This window comes from Drosophila montana, unplaced genomic scaffold (genome assembly GCF_035044405.1).
Source record: "Drosophila montana isolate Dmon_TW-CO22-7 unplaced genomic scaffold, ASM3504440v1 contig_3175_1, whole genome shotgun sequence".
In the NCBI taxonomy this organism is placed as follows: Eukaryota; Metazoa; Arthropoda; class Insecta; order Diptera; family Drosophilidae; genus Drosophila; species Drosophila montana.
Genome location: NW_026998052.1, coordinates 85,418 through 101,237, shown reverse-complemented (window position 1 = coordinate 101,237; position 15,820 = coordinate 85,418). Strand labels below are relative to the sequence as shown.

Sequence of the window (15,820 nt, the reverse complement as noted above, 5' to 3'; positions counted from 1 at the left end):
GATTGTGTGATGGAATCTGTAAGCCTATTGGGCTTAAAATTCAAAATAGATTACAAAACAGAGGCGAACGTAAAGTTCTGGCCACATAAGTATGCAAGGGCAAAGTATATATGCAATTAAGGCGCAAATCCTGTCGGTGAGTGTGTGTGTGTGTTGTGTGTGTGGCTTCGATTGCATGACCATGTCATAATGAAGCACATTTTGGGGACCTGGCTAAATGACAGATATCAGCCATATAAGAGAGAAGCGAAAGCCTCACTCATGTTGCCATTAAATTAACACGCTCGAATGTCTGCTCTCTGTCTGTGTGCGTGTGTGTGTATATGTGTGTGTTTGTGTGTGTGTGTGCTTGTGTATATCTTGTGTACATTGTGCAAACTTTTCTAATTTAAACCGGCAGTTTCAGTCAATTGCCACAGCTTACCGCTTTCGACATGAGTTTTACTTTTTACTACCTTCAACAGACGCACTGCAACAACACACGGCTGCGCGAGGAGCATGGCAACATAATAAAATGAAGAGTGCAGACATATTAGTTATTTCCAATACATTAAAAGTTGTATGAATACACTTGCCGGAATCCATTACAATACACACATAAAGACAGACAGACAGACGGACGGACAGACAGGAAGACAGACGGAGATGTTGAAACTCAGCCATAAATCTAATAAATACGTGTGCTTCACGCCAACTCCCGCTGCACTCGCTCCCCGACCCTCACACATACACACACACGCACACCCTACACCTAGTGGCTGTGTGCAATAACTTGTAAAATATGTAATCAATCAAGATGAAACAGTCGTTGAGGCAGCCAAACTATGTTGAAAGTATGCGTCTGACTGCAGTTGCAGACTGCCTCGGCCTCGGCCTGGGCCTGGGCCTGAGCTTGGCCTGCTGCGCGGCATGCTGCGGGTGGCGGGGGCGACGGGGTGATTAATTCAACTTTTGCACAGACAATAGCGCTTCCCACTGGCACTTCAGAGCGACAGACGGACAGACAGACAGAAGCCAGCCTCAGCCTAGGCAGCGATCCACCGCCCACTACCAAAAAAAAAAAAAACTAAAGTCAAAAGTTGAAAGTGCAATTTTGTCGTTATTATTTTACATTTACAACAAAAGGCAAAAAGCAAACCAAAAAAAAAGAAAAAACAGAGAATAGAGAATAAAAGTGAAAAGTTACTCAACTATTTCATGCAGCGGAGCCAACCGCTGAGCATGTGTCTCCAGCTCCTGCCCCAGCTATTCAGCTCGTGCTGTGCCTCTGCCTGTGTGTGTGTGTGTGTGTGTGTGGTGCGTCTCTGTGTGTGTGTGTGTGTGCGGTGTGTGTAATTGTCAGTTAGTTGGCGCTGTCAGTCCGAATGTTGAAATTAATTTATTTCAATTGAAGTTGAACTTTTGTGGCTTTATTACTTTGCAAAAGTTGTGCAGAGCTACGCATAATAAACGGCAGCCACCAACGTCAACTCGTTTTTTGAAGATGCCCCAAAAACGTTGCCAGGTGCTGCCCTCAACTATACCGCCCCGCCCCCTCCACCCTACATCATTTGCACCTGACTCTTGCCTTTCATATATACTATATATATGTATATATTGCTTTGCGAAATAATCAAATTGCAAAATTGCAGCGTTTGCTGGTTGTCCTTCTCCTCAGCATTGAACCCCAAAACCAACCCCAACCCCAACCCCAACCTTAACCCCAGTCGCAAAGTCCATTCTCGTTCTTGTCATTGCCGCCGTCAACTATCATCTTTTTTTTTTTTGGTTTTATACTCTTATGTAGAGCATTATAGTTTTGTCATAGAATGTGATACGCATAGCAGGAGATATCTTTGACTCCATTAAGTATATATACATACGATTAGTATCAACATCGAGTTGATATTGCCATGATTGTCTGTATATTTATTTGCAGAAGTGCGACTTACTCTTGTGGTTGGTATATATATGTTATAATCAGTCCGATCTGAGCACTAGATCATATAACTCTCATATAATTTTCTAGTAACAAGTCCAAAATTAATCATGGAAAACTTATATTTTAAAATATATTGACCAAGCTTGGCATTTACTCGTTAACTATGCTTCATACATAAAAGGAAAATCTTATTAATGTCGGAAAACTATATATGTATATAACTATAACTAGTATGTGATATAACTATAACTAACTATACTATAATTACTTATATATGGATCTAGCAAGGAAATCATTGCAAAAGTAAGTTTTTGGAGAACTTTGTAGTTTCTCAATAAATCTTGAGCAAACGCAGCATTTATGAGCTTCACTATTCTCTTCACATGTTATAAATATGAATAATAGAATATAACTCATGAAACTTTTCATGGATACGTCTTTCTATCAGAACCTGCCGCATCAGGCTACGACTTATACAAAATAGCTTGAATAGAAACAATCGTTGGAAATTTAAGTAATTGTATGAAAAACTTGTGTGTTCCTTAAGATCTCTTCACTAAACTTGACGTTTACTGGTTTCCCTATGCTCCCCACATATAAACATAATCTTACCAATATAGCATAACTATATCATATAGCTCTTTGGACAGATAGTTGCAATAGAAACAATCCTTCGTAAATGAAATTTTTGTATGAACAACTTCTTTGTTCCTCAAGATATCTTCACAAACTTGAATCCTTCATGCTCCTCACATATAAACATAATATTATAAATATTGTATTAATATATCATTTAGCTCTATAGACAGCATCGGACGAATTTTGCATAGCCAACTTTTCTGTTACTCAAGACATCCTCGTCAAACTCAGCAACTAAAAGTCTCACTCTTCCTTATATGTCTGCAAAGCGTATTTAAACTTCGGTGTCGCGTGCCATCCTTTTTTTTTGTATTTTTTGCTCTCATCTTCCATATTGTTTTTCTGCTAGGGTATAGCTACCCCCTGCGCAGCAGGTGCTATTGACGGCTCTGCTGATAATTTGTTGCGAGATTTTGACATTTGCGAGTGGCAGCCGTGCGGCTTTGATAGTTATTTGATATGCATATATTGACTAAAAATCATAAAAACAATATTGAAATGCTTGTAAATAAAAAGCAGGTAAGCAACAAAGAAAAAAACGCGCTCCCTCGCCGATGCTAGACTCGAGAGTTACCTTGGATTTGGGGGTATAGCAAGAGATGCGACAGAGTGCATCTTTAACGTTCTTGAATAAGTGGGGCAATACGTTGCTTTTAATCAATATTCATCAAGTTTGCTCGATCTTCACTCGATTTACATTAATGCTTGCTCTTCTCTATACTGGTTTAAAAATCGCCTTGTAGAGGCGAACTTTGTTTTCACATTAACATATATTTTCTGTACCTTATTTCGTTTTATAACTAAAATCAGTTTGGATATAGAATTCTATTTGCACTAAGCAGAAGCGACTGCTTTTAGACTGTCTTTTTTTTATTGTATATTAATTTAATTGACTCCTTATTACTTTATTAATTGCCTTTGGGCTGACATTGTTAATTTATAAAATGTTTTGATTGCAAATTTCTGTTTTCTAACAGAAAACAGCTTGGAAATATAATTATATTTGATGCTTAGCTTAAGCAAAGAATAAATTGTATACTGTAATATATTCAATTGATTCCGTATTACTTTTAATATTTTACTTTCTTACAAATGCCACACAAACTTTCATTATAATATTAATTCAGAATCTGAATTCCATGTTTTTAATGCTTCAATGATACTCTGTTAAGTTTCTTAAATATTTATATATGCTACAGCCTCATATGCTCAATCTGCATTTAGGAATAGGGTATCATAATTATAAAGATGAGTTTGAAAAAACAAAAATATTAATATAAGCAAAAAAATGTCATGATAAAAGGGACACGCATAACGGAAAATGTCTGTTAAAATAAATGAGATAATAAAATGATATTTTTAAGTAAAGTAGCCTTGCTTTTTGGTGAACTTTACGTCAGTTTTTAAAGAGAAATTAAGATTTTGACGAAATCTTAATGAAAATTGATAAAGAGGAACTTCCTTGCCGCTCCCACGATAGCTTAAGAGCATAAATAGGAACCTGACTTGGCTTTTCCTTGTTTCATATGCTACAATTCTCGTTATACTCTCACTCTACATTAACAACTATGCCTTAAAGCTTGGCTTTGGTTCGCTGAAAGTCCTCCTAACAACTTGAATATGGCATAAAATGAAATTTCTAATGATAATGTGCAGTCAGTCGAATTGTTGTTGTTGTTGTTGCTGTTGCCTTTTTAAACTGGAATCAAAAATCAAAATCCGCACAAGGCTACAAATGTTAAATCCGCAAATAATTGACAAAGTTTAGGCATAAACGTGGCACTGTCTCTCTGTATGTTGGCGGCCACACAGCGTGTGTGGCAGGGGCAGGGGCAGGGGCAGGCTGCTGTGTGGCACGCTGGGGCTAACTTCAAAATATGTTGGCCACAAATGGCAAAAGTTTGACAGGTAAACGGAATTTGGTAGAATGTGTGCCGGATAACTGGGAGAAGTAGGCGGGTGGGCTGGGCGTGGCAAATGCGCATACGACTTGCTTGCGAGCTGAATTGTTGTTGCGGCGCATAGTTGTGCTTTAATTTGTTGCCCGACTCAGACTCGAGTATCTATTATCCAGTTCTAGTTGAGTGTGCCGCCCGCCGCTTGCCCATTTATGTTTAATGAGATACTTTTTAACAGCCTCATAAATGGCTATGATAACCACTTAATGTCGAGCTGTAGCAGCAGCAGCACCGCCACCACCTACACCACCGCCACCACCACCATCAACAGCAACAAAAACAATTTACATATTAAACTTGCTGTCTGCGTCAGGCTCTGGCTCAGCCTCAGCCTCTGCCGCTGCCGGCGCCTCTGCCCACGCTACACATTCCCATGCCAGATCCTGGCCAGGCACAGCGGCGCATCGCTTCTCGCCGGCGCGTGCGAAATATGTTCGCCTGCGGCGCATTCACTTTAATTTGATTAAATTTTGAACATTTTCACGTAAAAGTTGCTCCTTTGGCTCTTCAGCCTCAGCTCCAGCTCCAGCTTCAGTTCCTGCTCCGGTTGCGAGTCTGGCGATGGCGGCTTCGCGCTGTGGATATGGATGTATGATATGGATGGATGGGCTGTTATCGTTTGGGCTGTGCCTGTGCTGCTGCAACATGCCCAGCTGGATTCCTGCTGCTCAAAGGCTTGCCGCAGAGTCGCCACCGATGCCGCCTCCGCGCTCAGCTGTTGTCTGTTTCCATTCCTCTTTCTCTGCGTGTGTGTGTGTGTGTTAAATAGTTTTTTTTTCTGCCTGCCACTTTTTGTTGTATTTCATAATAAATAGTTGTTTAAACTTTTGCCCATTGCCCCAACAGCCGTTTGCCACCAATGTGGTTGCCTCTCATTGTTGCCGCTTGCCCCCGCCTCTGTTCCTTCTGCTCCTGCTCCTTCTCCGGCTCTTCAACTATTTTTTGTGCAATCTGCTCTGAGCCTTGCCTCAGTTTGGCTGTTGCATTGTTGTTCGTTTCCTTTTGCTGGCCGCACATAGTTATGGCCACGGTTTTTTGGCTTTTTCGGCTATGTGCACTGATTTTCCTTGGGCCCCAGTTTATTTTTTCTCTCCCCCCCCCCTTTAAACATTTGGCTACAGCCGAAGAGCATTCCGTGCTGCCGGCCAGGTTGCAAAACATTGAAAATTTTCAAATTAATTCGTATCATTTAAATCACAGACAGCGCCCAACACTCAGCCAAAGCAAAGCTGGGCAAAATCTTCGAACAGGCTGCCACAAAATCGAATCGAGTCTCTTACACAAAGGACACACACAGAGAGTCCTAGTTAGCTGCCAGCTAGAGATGGAAAAGTGTGAATATTGAGCAGCCCGAAAAGTTTTCTATAAAATACTTAACGAAATATCCGAGTGATTCAATGAATGTGTGAATTAGATTGTGGCATATTTTCGGGCAATCAAATCTCAATAAAAATCTTTAGATGCAAAAATAAAGAAGAAATAAAATGAGGATTTAAATGATGTACTAACCTGCAATGTGCTTTGATTCCATTCTAATGAAGATGGGCTTAACTTATTAACTTTGATGTGCTCTAAGAACTTTTGCTTTTTATGTGCTGCATGATGACCTTTATATGGAACAATCACAATATATCAGAATTATCGATAATTCTTAGTGAGAGTTGCCTGTTATAAGCTGATATTAAACTGTGATTAACTGTGATAAATATGACGCAATGGTCTACACCCGATTGCCACATTTATATTTGCTGCTTACCTAGTTTAGATCCTATATTTTGGACTTTTTCCTCTTATATCTAGGTATTTAGCTGACTGTGCACAGGGCAAAAGAGCACGATGTTTTGAGTTCAAAATGCCGAATTGAGGCAAGACACATTATATACTCATATATTATACATAACATATATTTCGTAAACATTAAACTAATTAAACTCTTTGTTTCATAGAACTGGTTTTATATGAATATACTATATACTATTCGATACTATATATACTTAACTATATTGCATAGGAAAGGTAATATCTTCAAGCCTGCTGAATTCATGCACATGTATTGGTTATATGCATATAAATATCTAGATTCATAAATATGTTATATACATACGACAAATACGAATCGTCCAGTCATTATAATACTCTTCTTTGTTATTATATTCTGGATTATCTCCCATCTATTCTCTCCTTCACTCTCTTCGAGCATGCGAAGCCTTAACAGAACCTGTAACTAATTTTTTGATATATAGATATCCTCCAGTATAATCTTTAGTCTGCTTCGCTTTGAAATCCAGCTCTTGAGTAGCGTCTAATTAATGTCTCGTGACACGCTTTGTGGCAGAGACCTTCTCTAGTTGTTGCTGCTGTTGCGACCATTTAAGTTATGGAGCACATCGAGCTGAGCAAACGAACAGATAAACAATAAGTAACTGTGAATTATAGCGGCCATTACTTTTGCCCTGCTTGTGAGGGTGAATTGGCAATTGTTGTTGTCGTTGTTGCTGCTGTTGCTGCTGTTGCTGCTGCTGTTTCAGCTCTGCGTCTGTTAGTTGTTTATGGCAGGACAATAATTAGGACAATGGCGCAACGCATCAGTTTGAACAAGAGCGTTGCGATGGAGTTGACGCGTCCAACTCCTCGCCGCCGCATCGCCTCCCCACCTACAGCTCGTTTGGCTGTTCCGCCAACATATTGGCCCATCAGGAAAATGATATTTCGAATGTTCGAATGCCACTCGCCTCACAAAATTAGTTAATTAGACGCCGCCATTGATGGAGGGGCCAACATTCAAATATATGCAAACACACACAGAATTTTGGCAGCAGCAGCATCAGCTTCCCGTGCCACATTTCCAATTGAGCCAGTGCAGCCTAATGCTGCCAGGCTGTCTGCCAGCCTGCTTGCCACTTGATGCGGCATCAACAGTTGGCAAATCGAACTCTGTCGCTGCGTAAATTGCTTATGAAATTGACATCCAATGCCAGCGAATCTCTGACAGGAACGGCTGCCTCCGCTGCTGTTACTGCTGTTTTCTGCTGTCTGCCGGAAATGGAAACAGCGCTAATGACGAGCCAAACGCAGCCACAGACACACACACGCACACGCACGCACACACACACTGACGTACATGTATAACCCACATAATTGGCAAATCACACACATTGATTTCAACGTGTGTTGTCGCACTGGCAACGCAACCGCAGCGCCTACTTACAGCCCGCTCAGCTGGTGGCACCACCCACACCCCACCCGCGCCCGCACCACCGTCACCACCATCACCACATCCGACATCGACGAGCCAAAATGCTGACAGAAAATATGGCGCATAATTTTAAGGCAATGGATACCCCAAACCACACGCTGCTCTTCGAAACCTCAACCTCAATTTAGCCCAAGCTTTTAGGTGTGCTGCAGGCCTGCTTCTGTGTGTGTGTGTTAGTGTGTGTGTGTTAGTGTGTGTGTGCCTGCCTCATATACGGCATCATTAATAACACTGAAACATAGCCAACACTCGGCGCAGAAACAACATCATTATCAAAGGCCTCGTCCTGCAGCGCGTCTCATCAGACAAGTTCAATTTTCATTGTTTGGTTTTTCATCTTTCTTTTTTTTTTGTTTCCTGTATTTTAGCTGCTGCTCTTTCTTGTCGTTGACTTGAAATGGCAGCTGTAGCGTTGATCTTAAATAATTAGGCAAACTTTGTGTCTGCTACAGGCAGTCAGGCACACACACACTCACACTCTACACACTCTCTACACACACACACAGAGACAGTCATCAACTTTAGCCCCGTGCCATGTCAGGCAGACAGCAAAAAATTGCTTCATTGCTGTAATTTATAACATTCGCTTGTCATTAACAGCAATTTTAATCGCTGCCAACTCACACACACACACACACACGCGCGCTCACACAATCACACACTTAAGGGTGTACGTGTCCGTTTAAGGGTGTGCGTGTGTGCTTGTGTGTATGTGCACGGCATTTAAAGCGTGAAAATATTAATTTATGGGCTTTTAAAATGAGTTGCCTGTGCACACACACTCACACACACAACAAATCGGCTATGAAAATATGCTATAAATGTATGTGTGTGTGTGTGTGTGTGTGTGATATTTCCAAATAAGTAGCAAACATTTTCAACTTAAATACCAAAACATGCGATAAATACTCAATCAAATATATCATAAATATCAAATAAATATCACATTAATGCCGATTTTAATAGCTATTTATATTTTTATGCAGCTGATGATATCCATAGAAATTATTTCTAAAATGTCATCTAAACTAGGCATATGAAATATATCCCGAATTGCTCAAATTTTCGTTGCTTTTCCTTAGTTAATTAAATTTATAATTCATTTTTATGTGCATGGAAATTCTCAACATATTTTCTATATTTTTTTTATTTGTACTGAATGTTTTGAAATTCCGAATTATTATTGTTGTACTAATAATTAATATATTTATATATATTTTCACATAGGCGAATTCCATTTCTTAATTCCAATTAATTGGTTAATTAAATTCCACGCACTTCTAATTTCCACTATTAAATTTCAACTGTTGAATTTGTGATTGTTTTTGGTTTAATTGGTTGTATTTCATTTCCTGCTGGTTGTGTGCAATGTTCCATTTCTAATTGTTCCAATACTTTTACTTAACCTAGCTATATTCGCAGTTTTATTGCCACTTGTTTCATGTACTAGAAACCAATTTTATTAAGGGCGTTTCTGTTACATATGCAAACTGTATTTAAATCGATTGATTCAGGGTGATTCACTTTTTACTTGTTATTTTTGCTCTTTCAATTCCACTTGTTCCATGTACTGTTTCATTTCTACTTGTTCCATGCACCAAAGACCAATTCATCCAAGTGAATTTCTGTGAATTATACAATTTGCTTTGAAGTTTGTTCTATATTCAACTGGCTATTTTCGCTGTTTCATTAACATCTGTTCCACGTACTCGCTGTTCCGTTATCGCTGCTCCAATTCCAATGTTTCCCATGCTGTCATTCTGTTAACACCCTTGCCTTCACTCCGCAGATGCTGTGCCAGTAAAGTTATTATTGTTATCTAACTCGTCCGATGAGATCTTCTCAATGACTCCCTAATTCCATATCCCAAACATTCCAAATACTCGCAACAACAACAACAGCATCAGATAGATGGGGAAATCTATTTATGCGGCTGCTTAAAGCCCATAAACCACAGCCAAAATCCAGTGGTCGTCGCATTTAAGTGCGCCAACAACCACCGTCGAGCAAATCCGCTCGCCTTAATCTTCACTTGCTGCGCGTATCTTAATAAACTATTAAATCAAACACAAGCTTCACTGCACGCAAGCCACACACACACACACGCGCACACACATACGCATAGCGATATGGATACGCACACACAATCGCATCTACTCATATATAAATATATATATATATACATGTGTGTGAGTGTGTGTATAGTAAATAAATAAATGAGTTATATGCGCGCTGTTCGCATTCACATTATTCTCCATGGCATTGGCGCTTTCCTGTGTGTACTGAGGTTGCCAGTTTTTGGCATTGGACCGGCGCGTGTCCCGTTTTTTTTCTCTCGATATTTTCTTCTTTTTCATCTTTCAGGAAACCGATACGACGTGGCCATTATGGCTGCGCTGGCCCGTTAGTAAGTAAGTCACCCAGCAGGAACCAGGAAGTGAGTTAAGGCTCGGGCAAACAGAAATAAATTGAACTGAAATTGGCCCCACTATGCATTATAAATGTTCAGCCAAAAAAAAATAAACCACAAAACAAAACGAATTTGTTATTGCCGCTGCAGCGATTTATTCTTTTTGATAATTTCTTATTAATATTTAGAGCAGGCAAAAGAGAAACGGCTCAGTTGGACACTAAGAAAAGTTTTTGTTTAGCAATTAAAAAAATAATTAATAGATACAAATAATAATTGAAAGGTTTTAAACAGCTTGAAGAGTGTTTCGTGTTGGAAGTATATAAAAGTATATTTGAATTATTATGCTTTGCATATGCTATATATTTATTCTACATCAATATTTATAAATTCAAATGCCTTCGAAATGCTTTCAAAGTAAAATTAATATATTCAAATTATTCAATGCTTGAATTTATGATTCGATTTTGTACTAAAATTAATGAAGAAAGGGTTTCCCCAATTTGTAAAAGGGTCTTGGAAAGTCTTCCACAATTTGAAGAGCATTTCTTGATTAAAGACTTAACAATTATGTACATGCCTATCTCTCACCTAAAGAGCTTTAAGATTCTTGAGAGTATTTTTAAAGAAAAATATATAAAATAATATATTTATATTATATGTATACTAACATATACTTACAGCTAAGCCTAGCTAAAAGTACAATAAATAATTTAAAATATATTAAGTCTTCTCATCAACATTTTGAAATATTGCTTTTGTGATTATACTAAAAGTTTTCCATTTAAGCTTAGATTTACACTTTCTAGCTTTCGACTGAAATCTTTCAATATATATCATAATTTATATTTAGTTTTATTTAGTTTAGTTCGATGTATGTTTCCCAGCTTTTGACCGATCTGATTTAGTTTTCACAAAACTTGTAGCTTGCTTTTAGGAGCTGTGTTTTTTTTTTTTTGCCAGTGGCTATGGTTATATTTTCCCAGAACGATATCTAAGGTGGCTGCAGATGCCCCGCGGCTGTTCCCAGCAGCCTTGGCTGGCATTACCTTTGTTGCCCCCAACCCAACCCCTGTTACCTCTGCTGCTGCTGCTGCTGCGACTGTCGTTATTATTTATGTTTTGTTATCCGTTGACCAGAGCGTTGGCGCTTGTTTTTTACACACACACACACACACACACAGGGACACACAAGCAAATGCTGTTGCTCACCTATTTTACGATAGAATGAATATCTTGCGCTACTCTTGCTCGACTCGGCTGTGAGAACGGGTGTGTGCGTGTTTGTGTTTGTGTGTGTGTGTGTGTGTAGTTTTTGCCACTGTATTTTTCTATAAGCTCGCAGTTTTCCCAGCTCTGTTCTATTCTGCTCACACATACAATACAGTGTGTGTGTGTGTGAATATATTTTTTTTGTGTTTTTGGCTGCTGCTGCTTCTATGTACTTCCGTTTTGTAGTGAAAAGAGCTTTGCGTGTTGCTGCATGCGTGTGTATTTGTGGGCGTCTGTGTGTGTGTGTGTGAGTGTGTGGGGCTCGCCTGTTTGTTTGTGCTTAGAGAATTGATGGCAAAAGGATGTGTGTGATTTCGCATATGTGTGTGCTTGAGCTCGCGTGTGTGTGTGTGTGCGAGTGTGGCGCTATGTTTTTGCCACTGCTGCTGCTGGCCGCAAATATCTGCTGAATGAAGTGGCATTTGTTAGTGTGGTTTAAAGTAAAGTGCGCGGCGTAAGCTTTTAACAAGCGAAATTGCTTAAATGTTGCTGGACAACAGCAGGATACATGACTGGAGTGAGAGAGAGAGCGAGCGAGAGAGAGGGGAAGTGGAGGCAGCGCTTGAGTTACTCGCCCGACTGGCTTAAAGTTAACCAGCAGGTGGAGCACATTGCGAAAGTGCATGAGAATGTTAAGTAGTCATGTAGATATCGAGTCTGTGGCATGACTAAATAAGTTATTCATATCAAGTATTGTTTTGCGGTTTAACGCAACTTGAGTGCTTTTGGATATGGTTAAACAAAACCAAAAAAAATATACAACAATACACACCCTAACTGCTTGAAGAGTTGAGCCCTAATCTAATAGGAATTAAATTTAATGTCTATTCGGGATTTAAGCTTTATCAATTACTGCTACAAACCCTCAAATTCTCAATTTAAGAATTGAATTTAAACTGGCAACAAATTTAAATATTTATTTGAATCTCAATTAAAATGCATTTTATTTATTGCTGCAATAAATATTCATAAATTTATACAAATACTTTTCATCTTTGCAAGAACAAAATAATAAATGTGCATAAAATAAATCAAATTAATGTATATTCAAATATTTATCATTTAAGCAGTTTTACAAACCAGCAAAAAAATTGTCGCTGGTTCGGTTCATGGGTTCGAACCAGCTCACTCGGAAAGCTTGTTTTGCACAGCTTCGCAATTAGGTTCAATTTTTAATATTATATTTGCCCTTTGTACTGAAAATACTGCAAGCTGTGTCTATTTTCTTGTGCAAAACGGGGCTAAATTTGAGCTCGACCCGAAATTGGCATCTACCAAATATAGTTGGAGATATGCAATGATTGGGTCTCAAGCTATTTGTGATGCTTAAAAATTGTCTTTTCTATAGAAATAATATAATAATAAATTTCCGTTGAAATCACATCGGAAATAGGTTTTGTGAAAATCTGTAAGTCTTTCAGAGTTTAGTGAAACGTTTTACGAAGATATTTATCGTTTTAAAATTCTTTGAATTTACTGAAGAATTCCTGAGTTAGCCTCTGCTACACACGCACATTCCAATTCAATGCAACATTCGCATACGAATCGCTGCTCTAAGTGAATTTAGTTGCTGCCCCTTTACACCACGCAACCCCCTGCCACCCCACCCAGTCCATAACGTGCCACGCTTTTGTATATCAAGACACGCACACACACACACACACACATGCATAAAATAATCTTTTTATGTGGCTGTTTTGAGCAGCTCGATAGCGCAATTTGAGTAGCTGGGCTGCAGGAGAGGCAGCTCTGCCAGCTTTCTGTAGGCGTCCATTGTTTGATCTTGTTGCCCGACTTGAGTGACTGGCTGGCAAGGGGGGGTCGGGCGGGGCAGGCAAAGCGTCCCCATGGAGTCGTCAATAAATGCGATAAAACCAAACATGTTTCATTTGCAATGGGCCAGAGGATCCACAGCTCGAGCTACTGGGCCCTGCCTTGGGCTCCTGCTGCTGCACACACATCTCTCATCTTACAATGGGCCAGGAACTCATAAAATTGTGCGAGCGACGGGCGTCAAGTGTTGTTTGGCCGCCCAACTCCAACTCCTGTGTGGATTTTGACCCATAATTGACTTGTACACATGCCAACTCCCAAGCCGCAGCGGCAGCTCCTCCTGCGGCTCCAGCTTCCAGCTTCAGCTTTGGCCTCAGCTTCAGCTGCTGCCGATGCGTGTCTAGGCGGCATTAGGATACGCACACATAGGCATATCTGTATATGAACATATTTATATATTTATATATTTGCTCTAGTACTAATCCTTAGCCCGCTAGCGGAAGTGCTCGCCCCTGCCCCCCGTCTCCCCCTTCCGGCTACAGTTGTAGTGTGCTGAAATGTCAGCTTTGACATTTTTAATGCCCCCATAGCTATCATTAGATGGGCGAACAAAGCGCAGCCAACGAACAAAGGCAATCGAAATAATCAATACAAATTTTATAACCTTACACACACACGCACACACACACGCACACACACAGCCACACACAACAATGAAATACATTACAAATCAATTGCAATCGCTCGAAAATCGGCGTACGAATTTCCATAGACGATGTCTGGCTTTGTGGGTTTCTGGCTGCTGGTGCCTGCCGCCTGCCGCCTGCTGCCTGCTGACTGCTGGATTCCTGGCAAAGGCAAAAGGGGCAACATTATTATCATCATCAAGCGCACAAAGTTAGTGCCGCCGGCTGCGGAGTTCGGCTGCGTAGCGGATGGCCAGCGGGGAGCTGCTTCGAATCGGCAAATGAAACAAACCAGGATTTACATGTACACAGTTATTGCTGCTGCTCACACGCACACACTGGCACACACACACACACACACACACACACACACATACAGCATTTCCTTTGGGTTATTTTCCGGGAACAACATTTCATGGCACTGATAAAGCTGCCATGGCAGCGGCACCAGCAGCCGCTGCTGACGTCGACAGCGCTGCCGCCGCCGCTGGCAGCAAACTGGGGTAAGGCGCGCCAATGCGCCCGCGCAGCGAGCAGCCGAGAGAGCAGGAGCGACAGAGAGGGAGAGAGTTCGAGAGAGCGACAGTTTAGCTTACAGTTTTTGAGGGAAATTTCACTCAGACAAGTGGCGCTGCGAGCGTTTTTCGGCATGTCAGCAACAACAGAAAACCTGCCTCCGGGGCGGTAGGCAACAAAATATTTGACGCAAGTTGCGCGGCCTGCCTGTGTGTGTGTGAGTGTGCATGTGTGTGAGTGTGCATGTGTGTGTTCTGCTATGTGTGAGCGGTGCCGCGTGCACTCCAGGCAATGTCAAGTTGACACTTTCACCAACACACGCACACACACACACACACATACAGGGAGCAGGCGCCTAACGACAGCTTAGGCAATTATGATGTTGTCGCTGCTGCCGCTGCTGCTGCTGCTGCTGCTGATGACAACAATTAATTATTAACTATATTAACTATAAGTGTAGCAGCAACATGCATTAATTGCTCAACATGCCGCACACATACCGACATGCACACCGCCACAAGGTGTAGCTGCTGCTCGCTGCTGCATGCAACATCATTAACAGTCGGCCTACAGCGGCAGTGGACACCCTCTACAGAGGTTACATTTGCCATTGTTGTTTGTTTGCACCATTTGCGGCCTCCATCTCTCATCTGCCCATCTCTGTTGCTCTGCCGTCGGCTATGTGTGTGTGTGTGTGTGTGTGTGTGTGTGTGCGGCGGCCACCCACGAAAACAAACATAAAGGTGCAACAATGACGCGCGTAGATTTTTCCGAGCTCTCCAAAGCGGCGCGTGCCCGTGCTCTCTCGCTCTATCTCTCTCTCTCTCTCTCTCTCTCTCTCTCTCTCTCGCTTACACACTCTCTCTCTCTGTTGTTGTGCATGTATGTGTGCGTCTCTCTGGCTGCCTCTACAGTTGCAATTAGCGCGTTCTCTCTCTACCTTTCTCTTTCATACGCACTCTCTCTCTTTCTCTCTCCCACTCTGTTAAGTCATTCTGGCCTGTGAAAGTGAATTTTTAGAGACTGTTTTCTGTGTGATTGCAACATTGTGCGGCTGTCTAGGCAAGCGGGGGGCGCGGGGCGTGTGGGGGAAGCCAAGTACAAGCTGCTTGGCTAACAGTGGCCACACACACACACACACACTTGCATACTTGCTAACAGCATCGATCGATGCAACTGCACAAAAAGTGTTGCATACCCAAAAGGCGCATTATTTTTGCTTGCCCTTAAAATCATATTAAATTTTAATTAATATATAAAATTAGCTTAAATTAAATATTAATTAATTTGAGCAAACTTCAGGCCAAGTCCTGAGCTTATTTGCTTGCAACCAAAGTGAGCCTGGCAACCCTGCCAGCTGGCCCGCATCAGAAACAACAACAACAACAA

General features: G+C 41.0%; 1 protein-coding gene across 4 annotated transcripts in view; it reads left to right on the top strand.

Annotated features, from left to right (window-relative positions):
* The window catches only part of LOC135431192 (RNA-binding protein Musashi homolog Rbp6-like), a 199,385-nt gene that overhangs the window by 100,835 nt on the left and 82,730 nt on the right, over nt 1-15,820 (top strand). The gene's annotated exons all lie outside the window — the stretch shown is intronic.